The sequence below is a fragment of the Saccopteryx leptura genome, chromosome 5 (assembly GCF_036850995.1).
Source record: "Saccopteryx leptura isolate mSacLep1 chromosome 5, mSacLep1_pri_phased_curated, whole genome shotgun sequence".
Classification (NCBI taxonomy): Eukaryota; Metazoa; Chordata; class Mammalia; order Chiroptera; family Emballonuridae; genus Saccopteryx; species Saccopteryx leptura.
This window is the reverse complement of record NC_089507.1, coordinates 30,511,465-30,539,161: the sequence shown is the minus strand read 5'-3', so window position 1 is coordinate 30,539,161 and position 27,697 is coordinate 30,511,465. Positions and strand designations below refer to the sequence as shown.

General features: G+C 41.4%; 1 pseudogene; it reads left to right on the top strand.

The window, feature by feature from the left end:
* Nucleotides 1-18,345: 18,345 nt before the first annotated feature.
* LOC136406455 (large ribosomal subunit protein eL31-like) lies at nucleotides 18,346-23,695 on the top strand (annotated as a pseudogene).
* Nucleotides 23,696-27,697: the final 4,002 nt, after the last annotated feature.

Here is a 27,697-nt window from a genome sequence, read left to right as displayed (position 1 = left end):
AAGATGGCCCGGGCGCTGGGGATGGCTACTTGGCCTCTGCCCCAGGCGCTAGAGTGGCTCTGGTCGTGGCAGAGCGACGCCCCCTGGTGGGCAGAGCATCGCCCCTGGTGGGCGTGCCGGGTGGATCCCGATCGGGCGCATGCGGGAGTCTGTCTGACTGTCTCTCCCCGTTTCCAGCTTCAGAAAAATACAAAAAAAAAAAAAAAAAAAAAAGAAAGTATCATAAGAGGTGGGAGGCGTTTTTTGTTTGTTTGTTTGTTTGTTTAGAGAGAGAGAGAGACAGGCAGGAAGGAAGAGAGATGACCAGCATCAGTTCTTCATTGTGGCATCTTAGTTGTTCATTGATTGCTTTCTCATATTTGCCTTGACTGGGGAGGGGGACCTCCAGCCAAGCTAGTGACTCCTTGCTCAAGCCAGCAACTTTAAGCTCAAACCAGCAACCTTTGGGCTCAAGCCAGTGGCCATGGGGTCATGTCTATGATACCACGCTCAAGGCAGATGAGCCTGTGCTCAAGCTGATGACCTTGGGATTTCAAACCTGGGTCCTCAGTGCCCCAGGCCGATGCTCTATCTGTTGTGCATCAGATAGATGGTCAGGCTGGGAGAGCTATTTTAAATTAAAAGGATGTACAAAGTCATAACAACCAAATGAATGATTTAATTGTTTACATTATAGATTGGGAAACAGCAATAAAAGAAATTTGGGGGACAATTATAGTTATTTGATTATGGGATGGATATTAGATGACATGTGGTTATTGTTAATTCTTTTGAGGAGTATGTGATTTAGAGGGAAAGTTTCAGGATGTCTGCAACTTACATTCAAAAGTTTCAGCAAAATAAATGTATCTAGGTAGATGGATGGACCCACAGAAGAAAAGCAAACGTAGCAAAATATCAATGATTGTTTAGTCAGATGATCTTATCTCCATGTTTAAATTTTCCATATGAAAAGAACTGGCTTTAGTTCATTTATTTTCACTATCCTATTGTGTTCTACTAATGAGTTACCAAAATAAGCCGACCTGTGGTGGCACAGTGGATAGAGCATTGACCTGGAATGCTGAGGTCACTGGTTCCAACACTTAGTCTTGCTCAGTCAAGGCACATACAAGAAGCAACTACTACAAGTTGATGGTTCCCACTCCCCCATTTTTCTCTCTCTTTCTCTCCTCTTTAAAATCAATAAAAATCTTAAAAAAATAATAAACAACATACAAAGTTTATAAGAAAAAAGGAGTTATAATGATATAATACCTTCTGAGTTTCAATATGCCAAAAGTCATATCGTAATTTATTATCAAGTATTATAGTTAATGATCAATTGACTGACAGCTCAATTTGGTCTTCCAATGTTGTTTAAAATAAGTAATTAAAAGTGAACCCTCAAATATGCACTTTGGCATAAAAATTTTATTAAGCTTAAGGCAATTGAGAAGAAGCAGATACAAGAAAAGTTTTCTACCCTGGTCCATTTGTTTAAAACCAAGATATAAATCTGTAAAGTTGGTCCCCTCTTCTCTCTACCAGGAAAGACAAAGGTTGCCCTTATCAGCCCAGAGATAGCAACAAAACAATCTACGTAACAAATTTTACTAACTAGACCGTACCTTCCATTAGCTCTATATATTTGCCTTCCCCCAGTTTGCTATCCTAGAAACTCAATCCTTTTCCTTTCTCTTGTCACTTCTCTAAAAAATTGTTAAGATGCTACACAAGCCCAAATTCCAACTACCCCTTGAGTTACTCCTTGCTGAGTACTCTTGTGTGTCTGCATCATGCATATGTTAATAAACTTCTGTTTCTTTTTTCTTGTTACTGTTTTTTGTCACTCTAATTCACAGGGTCTCGGCCAACGAAGCAAAATGGATAGAGGGAGGAGATTTTTCCCTCCCCTATAAAACTCATCTGGATTGCAAAAGGATTTGTTACACAGTTATCAGAGTCATTTTTTTTTCCCAACAGCTAACCCGATATTCCAAATAGTTGCATTGTTTGGTGCCCTGGAAAATTTGACAGCTATTAGAACATTGAATAGGATGCCTTTCCAATGTGAAAAAGGAAGAGAGAACGAACCAGTGTGACAAGTTCTCAAAAAGACAACTTTTAGGAAAGCAAATACATGGAAGTTATTGTTTGATTTGTTCCATTAAAAAGGTCAGTGCCAGTTCATCTTTTAGAACATCTTTTTTGCCTTCCCACAAGTATATTGTCACAGAAGTTAATTTTTTTTGCCATACTGTATTTAGATTTATTTATTTATTTATTTTGTATTTTTCTGAAGCTGAAAACGGGGAGACAGTCAGACAGACTCCCGCATGCGCCCAACCGGGATCCACCCGGCACGCCCACCAGGGGCGAAGCTCTGTCCACCAGCGGGCGATGCTCTGCCCCTCCGGGGCGTCGCTCTGTTGCGACCAGAGCCACTCTAGCGCCTGGGGCAGAGGCCAAGGAGCCATCCCCAGCGCCCGGACCACCTTTGCTCCAATGGAGCCTTGGCTGCGGGAGGGGAAGAGAGAGACAGAGAGGAAGGAGAGGGGGAGGGGTGGAGAAGCAGATGGGCACTTCTCCTGTGTGCCCTGGCCGGGAATCGAACCCGGGACCTCTGCACACCAGGCCGACGCTCTACCACTGAGCCAACCGGCCAGGACCTAGATTTTTTTAAATAAAATAATACATATACAGTTAAAACTCAACCCCATTCCTGACTCTAAGTTACTGTATTCTTTCTGTTCAGTTTTTTATTATACATATGTATTAATAAATACCTATGTCCATGCACAATAAAAATAGACAGTATATTTTTATATCCTTTTATATTTTTAAATGGTACTATACTTCATATATCCTTTTGCAACCTACTTCTTTTTCAGTCAACATTGTGTTTAAGATGTATCCACATTAGTACACCTAGGTTTAGTTCATTTATTTCCACTATCCTATTGAGTTCTACTAAAATGAGTTACCAAAATAAATATTATCTTAATGATGGTCATTTAGTTTTTCACTTTTGTATTTTTTTAGGTTTAATATTTCAGTTGTCCATTGATCAGATTTATTCTATAGTTCTCACATATTGCTTTGAAAGTCATAAAATAACATTTCCACTTTGAAAACAAAATAAAATTAGTGAGATTCACTGTATTTTTAAAAATTTACCATGATAGCCCTGGCCAGTTGGCTCAGTGGTAGAGTGTCAGCCTGGCGTGCAGGAGTCCCAGGTTCGATTCCCGGCCAGGGCACACAGGAGAGGCGCCCATCTGCTTCTCCACCCCTCCTCCTCTCCTTTCTCTCTGTCTCTCTCTTTCCCTCCCACAGCCAAGGCTCCATTGGAGCAAAGTTGGCCCGGGCACTGAGGATGACTCCATGGCCTCTGCCTCAGGTGCTAGAATGGCTCTGGTTGCAACAGAGTGATGCCCCAAGATGGGCAGAGCATCGCCCCCTGGTAGGCATGCCGGGTGGATCCCAGTCAGGCGCATGCAGGAGTCTGTCTGACTACCTCCCTGTTTCCAACTTCAGAAAAATACAAAAAAAAAAAAAAAAAATTACCATGATATATAGTATTTTTTTTCCTTTCTAAAAATTTATTTTTAATGTATTGGGATAACATGGTTTGCCAAAACATACAGGTTTCAAGTGTACAACTCAACAGAACACCGTCTGCACACTGCGTTGAACACCCTCTGCCCCAAGTAAAGTCTCTTTCTGCCCATATTTACCCCCATTAGTCCTCTTCCCCCATCTTCACCCCCCTTCCCTCTAGTTACTGTCACCCTGTTGAGTGAGTCTCTGTGTGTATGTGTTTTTTGGCTAATCCCTTCGCCTTTTTTCATCTAGTCCCTTTACCCTGCACCCCTCGGACAGCTGTCCCTTTGTTTTTCACCTGTAAGATCAATTCTGCAATGAACAGCTTTGCACGAGAACTTGTCTGGAGAAAGTGGAAGGCCACAGGGTATCTTCAACTTTGCGTATTAAGATAATTGTAAATTTACTCTCCTATTCTTAGCGTATAAGAATCTCTAATCCCTGCCAACCTGTGTTATTTTTAGTTCTCACCAATCTTATGTGTACGAAATGGTCTATCGTTAGTGTTTTAATTTGCGTCTCCCTGAGTAGCAGTGAGATTGAGCATTTTTTTTCAGACCTTTATTGGTCATTCAGGGTTTTTCTTCTGTAGCATTTTTTTTAACTGTGTTGTTTGCTTTTTATTATTCTCCATTATTATTGGTTTGTTGGAGTTTTAAAAATATATGCTTAAATGTTAAAATTAAATTTTGATGCTAGTCTTTTGTTATGAGTTGAAATTTTTTCTTTCCTTTTCAAAGCTGAAAAAAAAAATGCTAAGTGAATATCTGAGGGCAGGATGGAAGAACAATCTATTCCACAACCTTAGACCCCACACTGAACTAAGAACTGCCAGGCCGTGGCTCCGTGGAGCTGCTAAATTAAGATAAATGAAAAGGGGACACAAACCAGGTTGCTTTCCAAATGGTTCATGATTTGCTTTCCTGCTTTATGAAATATGATACTCCCCATTAAAACTCTTTTTAATAGTTTGACTTCATTTTGCTGACTGAATCACCTTAATCATATTAGTCTAATAATTGAGTTATTTTGATTTCATTCTGTTTACTTCTTCTGTATTCTCAAATGTTGCTGAAGATAGACTCAAAAGGACCACTGATGTCGGCCTACAGTGGAGATTCTAGAAAGGTTTCAAAGAAGAAATAATTTGTAAATAAAAATAAAGGAAAACAATTTATCAGATGGTGCTGTAGTTATTCTTTTTTTAAATTTCTCTATTAATTTTTTATTGAATTTATTATGGTGACATTGGTTAATAGAAGTATACAAGTTTCAGGTGACAAATAGCACTCATTTTTAGTAACGGGTAGATTTTCTTTCTCTGTTGTTTTTCCCCAGAGCGTAAGTGTCTCAAAGGCAGTCTATATTTTCTCCATTTCGGTATCATTCCCCCAGGCTTAGATGCTCTTATGGATTCCAAGATACTGTTTCAGGCAATTTAGGGACAGTATAAACTATACCATGATCATAAGAGAAGTGGAAGCTACTTAGGTAAGATATTTGTTTCGGTAAGAGCTTTTAGTGGTTAATGGTAACTATTGAATGCGGTGATTATCAAGAAGTATCACAAATAGTTTTTTTGTTTTGTATTATTTTTAATGTATAGATGATGTTTAATCTCACTTTCTTTTTAAAAATTTTTGTTTAACATTTAGAATTTGTCTTTTTTCGCCCCAAGTGTATTGCTTTACTTTCTTCCTTGATCTGTCTGTTTGATAGTGTTAAATGAATTAAACTCAGAAGCCATTAGACTGAGGTGGTTCTGATACTTTAGCCTATGTAAGCCATCCAAAACTTAAACCTGTAAATGCCTCAAGGTTAAGAAGATAAAAATCGAAGGGCAACCAATCACAAACAGCCAATTAGACTTTTCCAAATAAGGCAAGGTATAGCCTATCAAATAATTTCATTGCTTTCCTTCTGCCTCTTCTCTACAAAAATCTGTCCTGTGACTCCTGTCAGGGAGCACTCCTAACTGCTTCTGGTTTGGTGTTGCCATGGTATCGCTTGGCTGGCTGTCTCTCTGGTCCTGGTGCTGAACCACACTGAACCTAGATGTTATCCCTAGGGGTTAATGTGTAAGGGCTATTCTCCAGCCCCCATGTTCATTCCTCTTCTAAGGTAGGGGGGTCTGGCCCACATGACTAGTGACATGTTAGTAGAGGAAAAAGTTACCATGGGGGTGAGATTCTTGCTTTCCCAGTGTTGCCCGTTGCTAGGCATCTGGGGCTTTCCGCCCTGGTGACCTTTTGTACCTGGCTTTGCTCTGCTCATGTCTCTCTGACTGCCTACCACAGTAAGAGGAATAGGTGTGAGATCAGCTTCCTCTGGAACTCGGTTGCTATGAAAAGAATGAGGTATATAGATTCCAGGAAAGCAAAAAACAATATCATTCCACTTTAATCTTTATTGTTTATCTGATGCTTGTTATATATATTTTTCAGCATCAGTCAATCAATTTCTACTTGATAAGAGTTTCCATAGGATGAGAATCAAGTCCTAAGGTTTACCCAGCTTGTCTGAATTGAAGGATAGAAAATTCTGCTGTAACACAAACCCCGAAGCTGCAGCATCGGATACCAAGAGGCCATTACTCCTTTGGCTAGAGAGTGGCTGATGGAGCAAGAATTGATTCCAGAGTTATTGATGATTTGGCTCTCCCCAGTTTTCAAGGGAGATTCTACTGAACCATAAAGTCATCAATTTGCTCATTTCTGTTCCCATCAGTGATTAATGATCCTGTGGTTGGATAAGGCATCTTCGTAATTGCTAAGTGCTGAGTCATTCATCTCATTAGGAGTACATTCCAACTTTTATTTGCTGTCTGAACAGTAAGCTCCATAAACTCTGCTGATATAGCATGAGTATGAGGTCTTAATTGTGTGTGTGTGCATGTGCACACATGCGTGTACCTTTGTCTTTGACTAGGTTATTTTTAAACTGTAAATCATAGAAAACTGATAACCATGCAACTAATTCTTGTCTATTATGTTAGTTTTCTACTGCCTCTTTTAAAAATTACTACAAATTTGGTGTCTTAAAACAACACAGGCCCTGGCCGGTTGGCTCAGTGGTAGAGCGTCGGCCTGGTGTGCAGGAGTCCTGGGTTCGATTTCCAGCCAAGGCACACAGGAAAAGCGCCCATCTGCTTCTCCACCCCTCCCCCTCTCCTTCCTCTCTGTCTCTCTCTTCCCCTCCCACAGCCAAGGCTCCATTGGAGCAAAGTTGACCCGGGCGCTGAGGATGGCTCCATGGCCTCTGCCTCAGGTGCTAGAATGGCTCTGGTTGTGACAGAGCAACGCCCCAGATGGGCAGAGCATCGCCCCCTGGTGGGCATGCCAGGTGGATCCTGGTCGGGCGCATGTGGGAGTCTGTCTGACTGCCTCCCCATTTCCAGCTTCAGAAAAATACAAAAAAGAAAACCAACAACCCCCCCCCCCCAAAAAAAAACCCCATAAATTTACTATCTTCTAGGTCTAGAGGCCAGAAATCCCACACAGGTCTCACTGGACTAAGATCAGGGTATTTGCAGCACTCCACTTTTCCCGGAGGGTGTGAGGGAAAATTCATTTTCTTGGCTTTTCCAGCTGTTAGAGGCCCCAACAGTCCTGGGTTCTTGGATCCCTTTTTCCACCTTCAAAGCCAACAAACTTGCATTCTTCTGACCTTTTTTCAGTGGTCACAGCTCCCTTTGACTCCCTTCTGCTGACCCTCTTCCACTTTTAAAAGCCTTGGTAATTACACAGGACCTACATGGATAATCCAGAATAAACTCTCTAATAAGGTCAACTGCTTAGCAAACTTAATCCCATCCGCATTGTCATTCCCCTTCGCCATGTAACTAATTTATTCACAGGTTCTGAGGATTAAGATGTGGACATCTTGGAGTACAAGGAGAGAGGCCTTATTCTGCGTTCCATAGCTATAGACACCCAAGTAAATTCCTGGTAAAAGTTGAATTGGCTTTTCTTATCCCCTACTCAATGTAGAAAAATTCAGTTTTGCTTTTATTTGCAAATTAATTTCATCATTTCTTTACTCCATATAAATTTGCAGTTCTTTGACTTCTGTGACCTGATTTGAATGAATACCCCCGTTTTCTCATTATTGAATGAGTTGCATAAAAAAATTTTTTTGTTATTTTTTTTTATTATTTATTCATCTTAGAGAGGAGAGGGAGAGACAGAGAGAGAGTGAGAGAGAGAGGAGAGACAGAGAGAGAGAAGGGGGGGAGGAGCTGGAAGCATCAACTCCCATATGTGCCTTGACCAGGCAAGCCCAGGGTTTTGAACCGGCGACCTCAGCATTTCCAGGTCGACGCTTTATCCACTGCGCCACCACAGGTCAGGCCCATAAAAATTTTTGACGTGTGTTTTATTTTATCTTATTTCAGTGAGAGGAAAGGAGGCAGAGACAGACTCTGGCATGCGCCCCAACCAGGTTCCACCCAGCAAGCCCACTAGGGGGCGATGCTCTGCCCATCTGGGGCATTGCTCTGTTTCTTAGAGCCTGAAGTGGAGGCCATGGAGCCATCCTCAGCACCTGAAGCCAACTCATTCCAATCGAGCCATGGCTGCAGGAGGGGAGAAGAGGGGCGGGGAGGGGTGGAGAAGCAGATGGGCACTTCTTCTGTGTGCCCTGATGGGGAATTGAACCCAGGACTTCCACACACGGGGCTGATTCTCTACCACTGAGTTAACCGGCCAAGGCCTATGTGTTTATTTTATATATACTATAAAATAATCTCTTATAAATATTACTTGTAATACATGTCATAATTTCACCATGTTTTCAAAATTTATCAGAGACTTAGCCCCTCAAGATAGAAAAATATGGTGATACACTAGAAATATTTCCTAGGGCTTCAGAAAATGAGCACATCCCTCACTCTCTTCCACCTTCTCATGCATGTCAGTGTTGGCAGGAGATGGAACTGGCGGTGATTGTAATGCCCACTGGTTGAAAGTCAGAGACCAGGTTACTTTCCCCATCCCCTGTATTTGAAACTCAGTTTGTATCATAATCAATTAAAAGGTATGTTTTGAAATCACTTGTTGATTATCTCTAGCTGGATCCCAGTGTAAAGACCAAGAAAAGATCAGAATGTTTAAAGTAACAGGATGTAGACAAGGCACTAACAGAACAGGGAACTTAAGTGTACAGGCAGGTCCTGTCCCTGACTGTTAGGAATGCCATGACCAAGGTTGTTCAAGATACTGACTCACTGACCACACAATAACAGTATATGTGTTTAGGTTGTTCAAGATACTGACTCACTGACCACACAATAACAGTATACGTGTTTAGACTTGCAGAATTTTGAAAAATTCCATTCATATTTGGGTTGGTATGCTACATAAGTATGAATCAGCCAATAGCTAACTGCCACATTTGCTTCTATGAACTGCTTGCTTGCTGAGCTTATAAAAAGACTTAGCTGTAAGCACTAGGTGCGATTCCCATTGCAGCTCCTTGTGAGTACGGTGTCTCTGGACATCAGGGAATTCGCCCCTGCGCAAGTTAAACTGGCCAATAAAGAAACATCTATACTCCTGAAAGTCTCCGACGTTTGTTCTCGTATCCGGTGCATGCTACACCAGAAGTTCTACAATCCACTTAAAAAGAAAGCTCTACCTCCTTACGTCCAGTCACTGATGACAAATACTGTTTTTGCAAAATTAAATAAGAAGTTTAAGCATTTTCTCCTTAAAAGTGTAGAGTAGGTACTCCCTAATGTTTTGGGGGAAATCCATGCATTTCTTCTTAGATGTATAACAATTAACATGTTTTTTAAATAACTTATAAAATATTCAAAAAGGTTACATGTTATTTGTAAAACATTTCTGCACATATAGGTAAGCAATAGTAATTAAAATCCTGTTTACAGTCTGGTATTTACTTTTACAGAATTTTATTCTATGAATATGTTTTCCATGTGTCTTAAAACTCCTGCTTTTAGTAGGTCTACTAGTTTTGTCTAGAATTCCCCAAGAGGGACTTCACTTCTGCTTGAAAAGTCTTTTATTTATTTATTTATTTATTTATTTATCTATCTATCTTTTTTTATTTTTATTTTTTATTTTCTTAAGCTGGAAACAGGGAGGCAGTCAGACAGACTCCCGCATGCGCCAGACCGGGATCCACCCGGCACGCCCACCAGGGGCTACGCTCTGCCCACCAAGGGGCGATGCTCTGCCCATCCGGGGCGTCGCTCTGTTGCGACCAGAGCCACTCTAGCGCCTGGGGCAGAGGCCAAGGAGCCATCCCCAGCGCCCGGGCCATCTTTGCTCCAATGGAGCCTTGGCTGCGGGAGGGGAAGAGAGAGACAGAGAGGAAGGAGAGGGGGAGGGGTGGAGAAGCAGATGGGCGCCTCTCCTGTGTGCCCTGGCCGGGAATCGAACCCGGGACTTCCGCACACCAGGCTGACGCTCTACCGCTGAGCCAACCGGCCGGGGCCACAAAGTCTTTTTAAGACTGGGTTTCCCAGTCAGCCAAGAGGGAGAAAAAACACACAGATATCTATGATCATTAGAATTACAGAGGGTCCTTGGGGTACAACAGACTCAACATAGGACATTTTTACTTTATGATGCTCACTCTCATAAAAACTTTTAAAAAATTGAGACATGAGTGTTTCGGCTTACGCTGTTAGCATCCTACTTACGAACTGCATGGGTGAACTGCTTTGGTTGTGCACAGTGGAACAGGATGCAGTAATGCAGCGTATGAATGAGGGAGTTGACATCCCCCAGTGCGCTCACCTACGCCATTTTGGACTGTTAAAAGCGCAAGTGTGCCATTTGTGTTGTTTTTTTGGCGACTCTTTGGCCCTTATCATGGCTCCTAAATGAAAGTCCGAGTCTTCAGATGGTAGTACTTCGAAGAAGAGGAAAGCCACCACAATGGATGTCACAGAACCTATTGGCGTCACATGGAGAGGAGCTGTCTGCTGAGGACCTCATTCAGTTGGAGAAGCAGCTGATTGAAGAGGAAGAAATAGAAACCCAGAACCCAAGAAATTTACTACCAAGGGTTTGGCAGAAAGTTTTTCTATGGTTAGCGAATCTGCAGGCTGATGACCCCAGCGATGACAGATTCAGTAGTGTCTACAGAGCTGTTATGGATGCCTTGCAATGCTGTAGGCAGAACCAGACTAGCCTGGAACAATTCTTTAAGAAGGTAGAGAGGCCTGCAACAGATCCTGTACCCTCTACATCAGCTGCTTCTCCAGATGAAACACCTGTAGTACAGGTAGAATCATCTCCAGTGTCTCCTGCATGTTCCTTAGACAATCCTGATTCACCTGACCCAGTGTCTCCAGCTCCTCCTGCAGGTTCTCCTGCCTCTCCAGCTTCCTCCTCCCAGTAGGTCACTCTCCCCCACCTTGCAATGCCCCTTCCAGTGTGCAAGCCGACCACAGGAATAAAGGTAAGGAATTGATTTTACACTCAGTTTTTGTCATTTTTTTCTGTTACTATAGTATGGTGTACAGTATAGTATATTTATGTCCTTTTCCTCTTTCTGTGGCTTAGTTGTGTTTTTATGTTCTAGATTCTGATTTTACAACTGTGTTAGGATAGGTAAGTGACTTAGGCTAGGGTGTGTTTTGACTTACACCAAAATTTGGGTTATGTCACTGTTGTAGGAAGGGAACTACGTCATAACCTGAGGACCTCCTGTGTTATTAAAACAGACTCTCAGCTTCAATCATCTCACGGCTGAATTTCTGCCTGCTATCAGCTGCCCTGAATACCAGTCTTCTGCCTGAAAGTCCCTTTGGTGGGGGACTTACCCTGACCATTGTCCCTAATGTAAACATCGATGTTCGTGCCAAAGGACACTATCCATCCGAGCCTCTTGTTCTTCCCAACCTTCCAGGCTCACATGTCAGCGTTCTGTTATGAACAGAGGTGGGGAAAGGGCCTGCTTTGGATCATGTGGTCACTGAGCCTGATGGAGCAGCTCTCCCTTGAGCAGAAGTGGTTTTACTGTGACATTAAAAAAGCTTAAGCTGGAGCTGCCCCTTGTGCCTCAAGGCAGAGAGTTGTCAGACCATGTGATGGTTCTTGATGCATCTGCTCATGGTGGTATATGTCATTGCCATCACATTTCTTTAGCCAACGTAAGTCACATGAAGCCAGACTACATATAGTTCTCTAATAGGAAGGACTCCTAATATCGCCGTACATATTAGAACCATTATACAGTCTACCTCACAAGCCCTCTGGGGTTGATAAGAGATAAAGATATTTGAAATGTTTGTAAGATACATTTCCAGAATGTTGACTTTCAAATATCCACTTGTAAAGTGTAATTAAAACTAACATTGGCCCTGGCCGGTTGGCTCAGCGGTAGAGCATCGGCCTAGCGTGCGGAGGACCCGGGTTCGATTCCCGGCCAGGGCACACAGAAGAAGCGCCCATTTGCTTCTCCACCCCTCCGCCGCGCTTTCCTCTCTGTCTCTCTCTTCCCCTCCCACAGCCAAGGCTCCATTGGAGCAAAGATGGCCCGGGCGCTGGGGATGGCTCCTTGGCCTCTGCCTCAGGCGCTAGAGTGGCTCTGGTCGCAACATGGCGACGCCCAGGATGGGCAGAGCATCGCCCCCTGGTGGGCAGAGCGTCGCCCCATGGTGGGCGTGCCGGGTGGATCCCGGTCGGGCGCATGCGGGAGTCTGTCTGACTGTCTCTCCCTGTTTCCAGCTTCAGAAAAATGAAAAAAAAAAACAAAAAAAACCTAACATTACATATTATACTCATATGTGATAACACTGTCTTTATTGAAGTGCTTTAAATTAGGTTATAGATCAGAGCTGTCAACAGAAATACAATGCATGCCATGTAACACATGAAATTAGTTTTAGTATATTTAATCAATATATCCAAAATATTATCATTTTATCATGTAACCAATATAACAAAAAGATTAATCAGGTATTTTAAATTTTTTTTTTTTCACTTAAGTCTTCAAAGTCCAGGGTATGTTAGAACACACTTAGAGTAGCTCTTAGTTTGGACGACTCACATTTGAAGTGTTCACTAACCACATGTAACTAGTGACTACCACATGAAACTGCGTATCTAGACAATCCAACCTCTGCACATCCTCATAGAAACAGACCGATTAGTTGCTAGACAGAACTTTAAAACTAGAGGTCAACATTCTTTTGTGTAAAATGCAAGTTCAATATTTTTCAGGAGAAGCAAACAGATTTTAGGTTTAATTAGTTTACTATTGAGTACTTAGCTATCTCCTCTTGCATCTCATGAAGAAATATATCAAAGCAAGTTAAATCTTTTTTTTTTTTTAATTTATTCATTTTAGAGAGGAGAGAGAGAGAGACAGAGAGAGAGACAGGGGGGAGGAGCTGGAAGCATCAACTCCCATATGTGCTTTGACCAGGCAAGCCCAGGGTTTTGAACCGGCGACCTCAGCATTTCTAGGTCGACGCTTTATCCACTGCGCCACCACAGGTCAGGCACAAGTTAAATCTTTTTTCCAACTTCTATTCAGCTTTCCTCAGCCTTTGGGTTGGTGAGCTGGAGCCCGCTGGGCCAGGAGTGTATGAATTTTACATGGGTTTCTGGTTATTAATATTTCTGCCAAATCTACCTTTTAATACCATCTATACAACGAGGGTGTGCAGGAAAGCCTTCTTGACAGACCACATTATTTTAAGTGTGACTATAAACAATGTGTCTTGACCACCACTTCTTTTAAATGTATGTTAATAGTTTGGTATCACTTTTGGCTGAAAGGATAGAAACCTTTACCTTCTTTCTTGAAAGAGTAAATAGGAGTGTCCTTGTAGACACGAATGCAGTCATTCTCCTGTCATGAATCAGCCATAACATTACAAGACAGAATTTCTAGTGTCGGCAAGATGAAGAGGTCATCGTTAACTGTGGAAAAAAAGAAAGTTAAAGAAAATAATAATAATAAAATAAATGTTTAAAAATCTAAGTTAGTGGTTCTTTAATTTTCAAGTGTTCAATGTTAAACGAAGCTACACAGCAGGTCAATTTGTTCACTTCACCCAGAGGAGTGCTTTGTGGTTAACTCATATTGGTATATCTGTCTTTCAGATGTGCTTATACCCCTAACACCTACCACAGTGTTGGGCATGGAGTGTTCAGTTCATAAATACTTGCTGAACTGAATTAAAGCTAGCCATGTGGAAACCTGTGGTGTGTGTGCCAGGGGGAATGTATATACTGGAGAAGGCAGGGGAGCTAGAGTTGGGCAGAGAATTCCTAACAGAATGGCAAGAATCCTGGAGACTTTTACACTGAATGCTGAGATGACTTGAAAGGTCTGTCAGGAATCCTAAACTTCAAAATAGATACTATATGACCGATATGGTGAATTTAAACATCTTAAATACTAAAACTCTGTGTGTTTTATTTTGCAGACTCAAAGGAAGTTTCTCTTGGCTTGTTTATTACCCAACTGTGATTTTAGTCCTCTCCCTTGCAGGTCCCTAACATCTTCAGAAGCAGCCCAGCGATGTGAAATAGTTTATGTAAGTCCCCGAAAGGGACACAATTTACTCTACCAGCTGCATTCCCTTATGTCAGGAAAAAGAGAGTCCAATATATTTCTTGTCTAATACTAAATCTCAGAAGGTTGAAACACACTAACACAGGGAAGAAAATGCAATTAGGATTCAACTACTCGCTGTCATGAAAAGTATCAATAGTTAATAATATTGAAAATTCATAGCATGTTAGAGATAGAAGAGTCCTCAAATATCACCTAGCATAATCCCTCTCCTTTTATAAATGAGGCAACTATAGCCGAGAGAACGGAGGAGAGTCAAGACTTCAGTCTCAAGATGGGATCTGCTAGTCATCATGTAGCTCACTGTCAAACAAGTTCTTCCAAACAACGATGCTCTCTGATTTCATGAGGGGAGCACAGTCCTTTTCTCTTGTTTCATTTTAACTACTAGTCTGTATTTCTCAACCCCTTCACCCTTCATCCAGTTTCCCATGCCTCCTCCTGTCTGGCAATCATCAGTCTGTTTTCTGTATGCATGAGTCTTTTTCTGTTTTGTTTGTTTGTTTATATTGTTCTTAGACTCCACATGTAAGTGGGATTAAATGGTATCTCTCTTTCTCTGTCTGACACATTTCACTTAGCATATTACCCTTGAGGCTCATCCATGATGTCAAGGGGGACACATTCTTTTTTTTTTTATTTTTTCTATTTTTCCTGAAGTTAGAAGCGAGAAGGCAGTCAGACAGACTCCCGCATGCGCCCGACTGGGATCCACCTGGCATGCCCACCACGGGGCGATGCTCTGCCCATCTGGGGCGTTGCTTCATTGCAGCCAGAGCCATTTTAGTACTTGAGGCGGAGGCCATAGAGCTAACTACTAGTCTGTATTTCTCAACCCCTTCACCCTTCATCCAGTTCCCCATGCCTCCTCCTGTCTGGCAATCATCAGTCTGTTTTCTGTATGCATGAGTCTTTTTCTGTTTTGTTTGTTTGTTTATATTGTTCTTAGACTCCACATGTAAGTGGGACTCCACATAGGGATCTCAGTGCCCGGGCCAACTTTGCTCCAATGGAGCCGGGGCTGCAGGAAGGGAAGAGAGAGACAAAGAGAAAGGAGAAGGAGAAGAGTGGAGAAGCAGATGGGCGCTTCTCCTGTGTGCCCTGGCCGGGAATCAAACCCTGGACTTCCAAACGCCAGGCCAAAGCTTTACCATCGAGCCAACCGGCCAGGGCCAAAGGGACACATTCTTAAAACATAAACTGAAACATCAAGATATTACCAATGCCCTTTTTCCACATTTATTCTTTATTCTATTTATTTATTTAGCACTCTATTAATTTTATCATAGTCCAAAGAGTTCAGAAACTCTTGCACACAGTTCAAGCTCTTCTAAGAGGTACATAAATGGTCATATGTGTATGTATACAAATCTGTGCATATACACAAAAACATACATATATATGTGTCTATGGTAATAAATGTACACATCTTTACACATGTATCAAATATATTAATATATTAGCTAATACATAAAGAAACATCATCAATAGCTAAACAGCATTAAAAACATACCTAGGTGCAATTGTATAACCACTATTAAATGTATTGGGAAATATAGGAAAAATTTGCTATTTATCAATATTTCAAGGTTTTTGTAAAAAATGTATCACTCTGTGCTTCTGTTGGGTTCAATTGTCAATTCTTAGACTTTATACTGTCTAGTATTAAGCCTTAGGGCAATTTTATTAGTGAAAAATGATCCAACCTGAGATGTGTGTTTAATGTGAATAAAATAAGACTGTTTGTGAAAGAACATCAACTTTTGTAACGGTCATCTTTTGTCAGTGACATGGCTAGTGTTAGTGACATGGCTCTAACTACATTATTTTTCTAACTTTAACCCTCCCCCCCTTTTTTTAAGAAAGTAGGTATATTCATTATCCTGTGTAATACATCAAAGTCCAGACAATAATATAAGGAAACACTCAAGAAATTAATTTGAAATGAATTGGATCTGCTTCAGAGTATTTGTTTGAATTATGATTTCTGGTGATATGCAGCTCTTCTTTGTGTGTATTTTCTTTCTCTTTTTTTACCTTTCTTTTTGCCTTTTGGAGGCAATAATGCCTTTTCTCAGCCACATGGTTCTTTTTTGTAATAATACAATATTGTAGTATGTATTAGCTAAAAGATTGTGTATATTTATATTATCATATTACCCATGTTACTGAGAAAAAGCATTCTTAATTATTGCTTAGAGATTAATAGATTTAAATATGGAACTTTACCATATAGCAGCAGCACAGTAGAGAACGGAATGAATAAAAGGTCTCAGGACATCATCTAAACCTAATTACCTTGCAAAGGCCCCATTTCCAAATACTGTCACATATGGGTTAAGGCTTCAATATGAATTTTGAGGGGTGGAGGTCACAATTCAGTCCACAACAACCAAGAAACCCACATGTTTTTACTTTCTCTTGGTCATGAACAGAGAGGAGAGAAATGTATTCCCCTGCTCCCTAAACTTCAGCTCTTCTTGCTATGTCTTGACTAACATGATAGTGCTTCTTCTTGGGGTTTTGCTGAACCATATTCAAGTTTTTCTCTCAAATTTCTAGACCAAAATTTTCTTCTGACTCAGAAATAGTTTTAATAATATAATAGGCTTTAATGGAACTATACAAATATTTTTCAATTAAGCATAGCAAAATCGGTATCGTTATAGGTTGAATTGTGCCCGCTGAAGAGAAGATATGTTGAGTTTCTAACCCGCAGTATTTATAACGTGATCTTATTTGGAAATGGTGGTGGTGCAGGTGCACTTAGTTAAGTAAGGTCAACCTGTGTGGGGGTATAGGGCTAATCTAATATGACTGGTGTCCTTATAAGAAGATCACTGCATGAAGACAGAACAGAAAATGCAGAGAGTGTGACCCCAGAGGACTGGAGTGACACAGCTATAAGCCAACGAATGCCGCCGATCCTGACAAACCACCAGAAGCGAGGGAGAGTAAAGAAGGATTCCATACAGGTTTCAGCAGGAGGAAGGCCCAGTGTTGGTTTCAGAATAGCAGCTTTCAGAACTCTGAGACAATAAATTTCTGTTGTTTTAAGCCACCTAGTTTGTAGTACTTTGTTACGGAAGCCCTACAAAATGAATACAGTTGTCTGTCTTCTGGAATTGAATTGAACTGAGTACTTAGAGGCATTTTATATTCTTATTTTGAGTTTTTACATTTTTCCCCCCAAAAAATATGGTGAGAGACTAACCTGTGGGGGCACAGTAGAGAAAATCTAGACCTGGAACACTGAGGTTGCTGGTTCGAAACCCTGGGCTTGCCCAGTCAAGGCACTACAGGAAGCAACAATGAGTTGATGCTTCCTGCTCCTCCCCACCACTTTCTCTCTCTCTCCTCCATCTAAAATCAATAAATAAAATCTTTAAAAAATGAAAAATATGTAATGAAAACAAAAAGGTGACCAGAATTTACTCCTTATTTTTAATGTTCAGAGCCGGCAAAATGAGTCACAGAAAGTAAAAATGAAACAAAGACAAAGGTAATTATGTGTGTTATTTAATCCAAGAAATTAAAGAGCATTTGCTGCATAATGTGGCTTTTTGCCAGAACAGTTGTTGGGAAAACAGTTGTAAGTACATTAAAAATGACATTTACAGAATCAGACATCAAATTATTTGTGGAATACATTTAAAATGAAATTTTAATTCCCAACTCTAATATCAAAGAACATTCTTGGTATTATTTACAATATTTACTATGTAAAGTAGAGGAAGGATATCAGATTCACAAATAAATTGCAAATTTAGATAGGAACTACTTGCTCTGGCTAGTTGCTCAGTGGAGTGTGGAAGTCCCGGGTTTGATCCCCAGTCAGGGCACACATGAGAAGTGACCATCTGCTTCTGTTCCCCTCCCTCTCCCCCTTTTCTCTCTCTTCCCTTCTAGCAGCCTGTGGCTCAATTGGTTGAGTGTGGCCCTGGGCACTGAGCATGGCCCCAGGCACTGAAGATAGCTTGGTTGATCTGCTAAGCATAGCTCGGTACTGAGCATCTGTCCCGGACAAAGGTTGCTGGGTTGCATGTGGGATTCTGTCTATCTCCCCTGCCCTCATTAAAAAAAAAAAAAAGAAAAAATAAACTACTGATTGCTTCAAAAACAAGGAGAATGTTGGAGAGTCATAAAGGTTTTTAAAGCCTTACACTTTGCCAGAATTGATTTTGAAGTTAAAACAATTCGTTAGCTTTCCAACTTGGACCTGACATAATGGCTCTCGCATTGAAGGGTGGTGAGAAGAAGGGCTGTTCTGCCATCAACAAGACAGTGACCACAGAATACACCATCAGCATTCACAAGCGCATCCATGGAGTAGGTTTAAAGAAGTGTTCTCCTTGAGTACTCAAAGAGTCCTGGAAATTTTCTATGAAGGAGATGGGAACTCCAGATGTGCACACTCAACAAAGCTGGTTGGACCAGAGGAATAAGGGATGCCCCATGCTGTATCTGGGTGCGGTTGTCTAGAAAACACAACGAGGTTGAAGATCCACCAAACAAGCTCTGTACGTTGGTCATCTACATTTTCAAAAATCTGCAAACAGTGTGCATGCGAAGTAACTGCTGGTTTTCTAATAAAGTTATAGAACTGAAAAAACAAACAAGCAAGAAAAAAAAACAAAAACAAAAAACAATTACATCTTGTCACATCATAAAACAGAACATATTGACATATGTGGAAAAATCCTAGTATGTTCAAGTCAAGTTCCTTTGTGTTTACAGAACCTCTGTGTTCAATATCAAAGCCGAGAATCCTAAAGAGAGAAGTGACGTGCAGAAGAAGCAAGACCTACCTGAGGTCTGACTCACTGCTAGCATTCCTTTACCTGAAAATGGAGGGGAAAGGAGACGAAACAGTCACATGTTTCTCCCCCTAACCATATTCAGCGGTAAGAGTTTGCTGCAAAGAAATGGTCAGCACAATAAGCAATACGTTAACACACACACTCTCTCTCTTCTTCACAAATTCTAAGGGATTATGTATGATCTTCTCTCACCAAACAAGTCTGATCTAGCACCTACTATGTGTTAGGGACACAGGTGCATTGAACAACCAACCAAAGGCCCTATTTTCATGACACTTGCATCGTACTAGAGGAGATTTTTTTTAAATGTACATTTTTCTATTACATGTCCTATCAAGTTGCTTAAGGACTTAACTTTTGCAACTAAAATTATGAATTGCATCATATGAGAAAATGAATTTGATGGTTTCATCAAATTTGTAAATTTAGCACCATATTTTAGAGTCTCTCTCTGCTGGGATGCTTATGGTGGTGTTGGGTGGCGTTTACTGCTGGTGCGCTCCAGTGGGCAGCTTAAGTTAAAAGAACTCGCCATGGATATTCTTGAGAATTCTCTTCATCACACTGAAGTTCTTACCACCTGCAGCAATGGAAACACCTGCTTTTTGTTTGTGGCCTCTCTTGATTACACCACTTCATACCATTCTGCTGGTGTAGAATAGGCACATTTTGGAGTTCAAAAAAGTACTAAATGAATACAAGTTGAAAAATTAATTTTCTTAGAACAGAAGAGTCTAAGCCAGGGGTCCCCAAACTTTTTACACAGGGGGCCAGTCCACTGTCCCTCAGACTGTTGGAGGGCCGTACTATAAAAAAAATCTATGAACAAATCCCTATGCACACTGCACATATCTTATTTTAAAGTAAAAAAACAAAACGGGAACAAATACAATATTTAAAATAAAGAACAAGTAAATTTAAATCAACAAACTGACCAGTATTTCAATGGGAACTATGCTCCTCTCACTGACCACCAATGAAAGAGGTGCCCCTTCCGGAAGTGCAGCGGGGGCCGGATAAATGGCCTCAGGGGGCCGCATGTGGCCCGCGGGCCATAGTTTGGGGACCACTGGTCTAAGCCCTTCATCTACCCCCTACAATCTCATGAAAAGCCCACGGGAGAAAATAGATTGGATTTGAGTGATTTCATACTAGAATCTCCTTATTTTCTCTCTTTTTATTATTATTATTATTTTTTGCTTTTTTTTCTCCTCCTCATTTTCTTGACATTGCTTCTGACAGCTATCTAATTGGCTCCCAAACTTCAGACCTAGCTCTCCACAAACATGTCATCAAACAATTTGGGAAATGAAGACAATGCCTGAATTTTTAATGATCTGTGTAAGATCGCTTGATCTTCCTGTAAAGGGAAGGGCTCGATTCTGAAATTCTTGTAGGCATGCCCTCCATTCCCCAGCATTCTGAAAGTGTCACTTGTTAGTTGCAATCAACAGAAATCAAAACTGGCTATTTTAAGGAGGAAAAAAAATTCTTGAAGAATACTGAACAACTCACCTGAAAAATAGAGCTAGAGCAATGCCCAGATCATGCTTTGGAATTGGTTCCATGAAGCCACCACTGCCGCCATCCTAGGCTCGGGTACCACTGCTTGAACTACCTCCACCACCCACAGAGAACAAGAAACTTGTGCTAACGCCACAGACACTGCCAGCTCTTCACATCGTGTGTCCCTGCCATCTCTGCCGCCGTGCTCTTCAGCACACATGCGCCTTGAGCTCCCTTGTTTCAGCATTTTCTTCTGACAGTGGGTCACTGCATGCTCGGGCTGAGCTGCAAGGAAAGCTGGGAAACCGAGGAACTGACGTTTTCAGATTTCAAGGTGAGCTTCCTCCCCCAAAGTAGAAAATGCTTCCTACTGAGGAAGGGACATCTACCAAGAGTATCTCCTTTACTGGCTAGCCTGAAAATTGAGTCACCATGCTTTGATGAATAAGCACACGAGCTTAAGACTTTTTCTCTCTTTATTACTTACCAGGACAAGACGAGTTGGCTCTGAGGAGAGGACGGCCATGCTTCCTACCGCTCCCCTCAGTTGACCTTTGGAGAACCTAAACACAACTGGTTATATCAGGTGGAACTTAGAGGTGTCCAGTCCCATGTCAGACCACACTCTGAGTAGCAAAGATATACAACATGGGGGAAAATGCATATAACTCCTCCTTAGAGCATTGCAAAGTAAGGGAAGTGCAGGCCTAGGAAAGTCCATTCTAAGTGAATTGTTTCAGGATATGCGTGGCTGTAGCAGAATCTCTTCACAAAGTATCTACCGCTGAGCCTTCCCCTCCAGGTGACAGTGGAGTGGCCATTTATGACTATATGCTTATGTAAAAAGGAAATAAAATTCCTTATCCAAAAATCAAACAATCTCAACAAGATGAGTAAAAGCACTTGGGCAGATGGGGATGATCCAAAGGTTCAGATTAGGTGAATATAAAAAGTGGATAAAAGGGATGAAGATAACATTTTTATTTCTCTAAGAGTCCCCCACTGACCCCTGCATCAGAATCATCTGGTATGTTTGTTCAGATCTGGCTCCTGAGTTCTATCCCAGATGCAATGAATCAGGGCTTTTTCAAGGGAGGAGGCTGAGAATCTGCATCTTTAATAAGGAACTGACCCTGGATGGTAGCTCGGTTGATTAGTCAGAGCATCATCCTGAAGGTCAAAGGTTACGGGTCCAGGCACAGAGAGGAACAGATTGATGCTTCTCTTTTTCTCTCCGTCTGTCTCTCCCTTCTTTTCTCTCTAAATTAAATCAATCAATCAATCAATTAATTTAAATCTTAAAAATATATATAAGGAAATACTTATCCAAGCAAATCATTAAGCACATTGAAATTCAATGGGCACGGGTTTAGAGCTTTTGAGGTCTGATAAGACTTTGTATTATTTGATTATCACAATACATTGAATTGATAATGGTATGAGTGATGGTAGCCCCAATCTTTATCTGGCCCTCAAATATTCTGTGATTTAGACCTGGGTTTCTTACCTAAACCTTGAAGGAATATCTGAGTTCATGTAAATGTACTTAGAAGCCACTGATGGTCTATTCCTAGTCTTGTTGCTTTTTGTTGATATTCAACAAATACTACTGGTACATATATAACATAGCCAAGTCAATGTTACTCTCACCAGTTGTACACATCATGGAGTACTGAGTACTCTCTGCCTCTATATAGCATATGTGGAGTCCACTAGATGAACTGAATTTCCACCAAAACCTACAGTGATTTACTTGGAAATATTTCCTCCCCCAAATCTATAGAAAAATAGGTGTATCTCACAGCGAAAGGACAGTTAAATTCATGGTATCGTTAGAATGAATACCATCCTTGACTAAGTCACTGTTCGAGGAGAACAATGGCCACTTGGGGGTCTCTTTCAAGCTGGATGAGGTGGTAGTCTCTCCAGCACCCACACTACTGAGCTACAATTGTATGTATGATTGTAAAGAGAGATCTTAAAGCCATTTTCTGTGTAGTTTTATCAGAGAACAGCAGAAGTTTACCAGAACCAAAAATACTTTTCTTCACATTGTTAAGAGGACTTTCATGCTTTTCATCCATTCTTTAGAAAATGAAAAGCTAATGCCATGTAATCACAATTTCCTGGGATGCCGAAAAACCATTAAAGAGGCGCATTGATGCTCTCTGAATGGGAACACTGTAGCACGTTTTGGATTGGCTCTGTTGTGGGGGTTCTTGACACTCATATGCTCAAATCAGAGTTTTCAAAGGTTTCTTTTGTGTCCAAAACACCCAGACCGTCTGATTTCAACCATGAATGTGCTTCTGGGTGAATGCAGATGGTAAGCATTTTTTTTTTTCTTTCAGGAGGGAAAAAGGAAAACCAATTAAAGCTTATATTAATTATATCAATACTTCAGGCTTGAGAAGTATTAGAATTTCATTTTTGTATGTGTGAAAATGTAATGTTTTAAAGTTGCATTGCTGACTGAAGTGTTTTTTCTTTCTAGATCTACTAAAAACCAACAAAGTACCATATAAAATAAGTTTAATTAGAAGCAGGGCTAAGCAGAAGGATTTCTGGGTCCCTTCATATTTAATTTAAAGAAAAGTAACATGCCCAGGTTACTAGAAATATTAGATTGTATTCTGAAACCCTGTTATTCCTCTTAGACCACTGAGAGGGCATCCTTCACTTAGTATCTTCAGAAATCTCTTTCAAGTATCTGAGTGTGCATAGAGTCCTGCAGTAATTTCCAAAAGCCTCACTGATTCCCAGGAAGACGATTGTATGAAAACAAAATTGGTTTGTGGAGAGCTCCCACGGACGTATGACAGCCAACATCACGGATGAGTGCTTCTTGCACACTGAGCAGTGTGCAGGGATGCCCACATAGTGTTTGACACAAGGTGACAAGGTGACTACACAGTATGGCTTGAAAAATGCCAAGAGTCCATATTTCTGAGTATTGGGAGATGTCTTTGGTTTTCTGACTAGGATGTGCCTCTTGCTACCAACAGGGAGATCAAACTGCTTTGAAGATCAAGGCCACAAAGTGGTCGGGTGGGAAAGACAGAGAGCTGCAGCCCCAGCCTGCTGTGCTCAGTGTGAGTAAGCGAGTCCACAAGAGCCTGAAGCCAGAAGAAAACATTCCAACAGAAAACCCACGGGTCACCCACAATAGCAGTCAGAACGCACATGCTCCCCAGACAACGTTGGGAGAGCAAACCTCAGGATACTAGGGTTTGTGGTATAAATCTTATTCTGGAGGTCAGTGACTTTCAGTAAATCCTTTAACAACCTCGGTAAAGTCTGGTGTCAAAGATCCCCTCTAAAGTGTTATGTGTAGAAATGAGGATCTGGTTTTTCTGTGAACAAGAAAAAGGAACCGCTCTGGCAGTGCTACAGGTGATTCCAGCAGGTGTGAAGAACCTGATCTGTTTTCTCGAATTATTCAAATGATCAGATTTGGGTTATATAGGACCCACCGCAGTTTAGTGAAACAGAAGTGAATGACAAACTGGGAGGTGAGAATTTTGGAATAAGACGGAATAATCTAAGCTCATGGATCAGAGACCTTTATTGCACCTCTAATAGGTACCGCTGAAGGTGCCGCAGTGGGGAGGGTAGTGGGAGTGCAGGAAGGGAAGGGGCGCGTCTGCGCAGGCCCATCCTAGCCTCCTACAAGGTCTGCGTCAGTGGCGCAGCCTGAGGAGCAGAGCTGGGTGTCCTGTGATGATCTGAGGGTTAAGAAGATGCTTCACGGAGCCCAATGACCAGGGTTTTAAATTCCAGCTCGCTCACTTCCTAGCTGCGTGGCAGGTCGCAGTTTCCTCACTTGCGTAAGTATAGCAGCCACACCTTTCTCATAGAAAAGGGGAAATTAAAGTCATTAAAATACTTCAAACTGTGTGAGTTACGTAGGTATCAGCTATTACCAAGTACTACGAAAATGGACACTTAGCAATCCGTGTATTCCATTACAAACTGTGTACTATTTTTCTTTTTACTAACGATTATTTTATGCAAGCTGTGTCAGCGACAGTGAGATAACCTACTAATTGGAACTTAGGGCTCCCGATTCCACTCCAGAAAACTGGAAACTTACTTACAAAGATTAAGACTGACCCCGTCCCTGTGCTTGAGGATGTTGTAAGACTATCTGAAGGAATATTAGCAGAGGTGGATTAAAGTTGGTTGAGACCCCAGGCGCAGAAAAAAATATTGGGCTCATTACATTAGAAAAAAGTGTCAAGTTGAGGTTTTGCGGGGCCCCTCAGAAGTTGGGGCCCAAGGCGCGTGCCCAGTGCGTCTGCCGTTAAATCCGCCTCTGAATATTAGAGTTTTGTATTTTATTGAATTTGAGATATTATGGGTTTAATTCTTACTGTTCCGGTGAATTCAATCCATATTAATTGAAGGAAAAGAATTCAGACCTGAAATAGCAAAAACACTAGTTTTCATGTGAGCTGACAGTTCTTATCCACCAGGGGGCAGTCCACTCATTAAAACAAGGACAAATGACAATTAAGTCCATATTTTTTAAAAATCACATTTTAAATTTCTATTTTTTAAAAATACACTCTATTATTGGAGCTACAACCAGATATAATAACTGTTTCTTTTCCTATTCCCTGATAGATAGACGATCAAGAGTCAGGAGAAAGCAGGGGTAGTACTGATGGACAGCCCAGCCTCAAAGCCGGCAGATACACGAGGGGCCCAGGCGCACTCTAGGAAGTGCAATGGACCAAGGCTAAGTTCACTGTATGGGACAGGATTGAAATGTGAGAGAACTAGTGACAATTAGGGGGATAATCAAGACTTCAAGTACATACAACATGCATTTTCATCAGGGATATTTTATCTCCTCTCTCTCCTCCAAAACATGACAAAAGAAACAATATCTGTAAAATCAGAGCAAGATGAGTGTATCCGTTAAGAAATCTATCTTTAAATTCAGGATTACTGGTGCACATTGTGGCAAATATGAAGGACTTAATCACATCCAAAGAAATGACCGTATTCTATTTGCCCAGAAGTGACATTTAGACCTAGACTTGATGTGTCCCACTGCCAGAATATAGAAGTATACTTAATGTCAGAATGAGATGAAACATTTTAAGCTCTAAACCTTCTCTGGACTTTGGTGAAGCCAATGCTACAACTCCAAGAATCACACTTTGCGAAGCGAGGCGCTAAGGGATGGCTGGGTTCAAAGATGCCACAGTTTGCAATTAACCAGAAACCAGTCAAGTGCAGTGGAACTATCCATGACTCCACTATTAAAAGAGTCACAAGTAAGTCCTACTGTGTTTCTCAGTTATGTAGAGTTAGGCAGAGCTTTGTAAGAGATTTGGAAAACTGTGAAGGGCTAAACCGAAGGCATAAAGAAGAAATAAAGTCAAGTCAGATCTGTATGTTTTCCACCATGTGGGGTTTAATCATGTCCTATCTTCATAAAGATTTCCCAATTACAAAGCGCTTTTTAATGCACTGTCTCCCTACAAGACTTCCTCAGATGGGCTTTTGCAAGAGTGAAATGAGATAATTCACACAAAGCCCGTGGAGGGTGCCTGAACATCAGAGCAAGCATGCAGTGAGTGGCAGCTGCTATTATAATTTGATCCTCGAACAATCCGGTGCTCTAGAGAGTGCCATCCCCACATTGCCGGGTTTTGAAACACTGGGCTCCAAGAGAAATAATTGACGTGGCCAAGGTCACAGAGCCTGAACTTGAGCTCATGTGTGTTTTCTCCTCTTTCAGCGCATGTTTCTTGACACTATTCACAGTAAACATGAACAGTATTTTAAAGAAGAGGGATTTTTTCCCCTTCCCATTAAAGAAAACAACGAAGTGAGCTTTGCCAGCCTTCTGGCCTTGTAATTCACGGACGCCAAGTGCTGTGTCAATGCATTTGAGCTGCGGGGACATCCATTGACTTGACTAGTATAATGTTTTGGTTAATGGATTCTACTAGCCATTCTAATTTAGATTTATTCTCTGTTCCATATGACATTCTTATTAAGTACAAAAAAATTTACCAAACCGTTCTCAGACTCAGAGGCCCACCTCTCTGTCCAACAGTATAGAGGCTCTATTTTTTTCTTCTCCAGATTTATTAAGATATCATTAGCATAAAATATTGTGTAAGTATAATGTATGAGCACAGCTTCTTAACCTTCACTTTACATAAGAATGCCCTGGTGAGTTGTAAAAAGTACTGAGGCCTAGGTTCTAAATCAGTCTAATTAAATCAGAATGCTCTAGGAGAAAGAAATTCATTCCTCAGCTACTCCGTCCACAGTGAGAACGTGTGAAGCTGGAGCTCAGAGTGGCCCCTCTAACCAAAGGCAGTGTCTGCTGTCACAGGTAAACCCTAGCAGTGTGCAGAGGGCAGGCCACAGTTACAAGTTGGCACCAGATTAAAATCGAAAAGAAAAGAAAGAATGAAAGAAACCAGCTAAATGATGGGAGACGGCTAAAGAGGTGGACGGACAGGAAAATGTCAAGTTCAGGAGACAAGTTACTTGCGGAGGACTCAGACCAGAGAGAATGAGGAAATGTGCCCGTGGTGGCTCACTTTTCCAGACACGGGTGTCCCCGTAGACTAGACACTGAAAAAAGAGCTGTCCACAGAGCACTGCCTGGCCACACTGTATCTCTGTGGAAGCCGCAGGGTGCAATTGATCGGCGTGGCAGGCAGCTCTCAGGTGAAACTTCCTCCGTGCTAATTACTGTTGGACAGAGAGGCGGGCCTCTGAGGCTGGGAACGGTTTGGTAAATTTTCTGTACTTAATAAGAGTGTCCTATGGAACAGAGAATACATCTAAATTAGAATGGCTAGTAGAATCCATTAACCAAAACATTTTACTAATCAAGTTAATGGATGTCTCCTTTGCTCCAAATTCACCGACGAGAAAATAACATGTCTTTAATGTCAAGTAATCCTGAAGAGTAGAGATCAGATTCTCCAGATAATCATAAAATATGGAGGTCCCTCTTTATTATCTTCCAGTGACAACTCAGCCACCCTCCTCCTTACCCTCGTGCCCAAATGCAATAGGCCCTGTGGCTCACGGGCAGTGGGAGCAGAACTTCTGGCTAGAGATTACCCAGAAGCCCGGGTCAGCTGCCAAGGCGGTGGTGGATAGGAAGAGGCAAACCTTCAGAAATACTGCTCAGGGATGCTGGCACGATTACTGCCTCCTCTGAGGGCTTACACTGGAGGTAGACTTCCTCT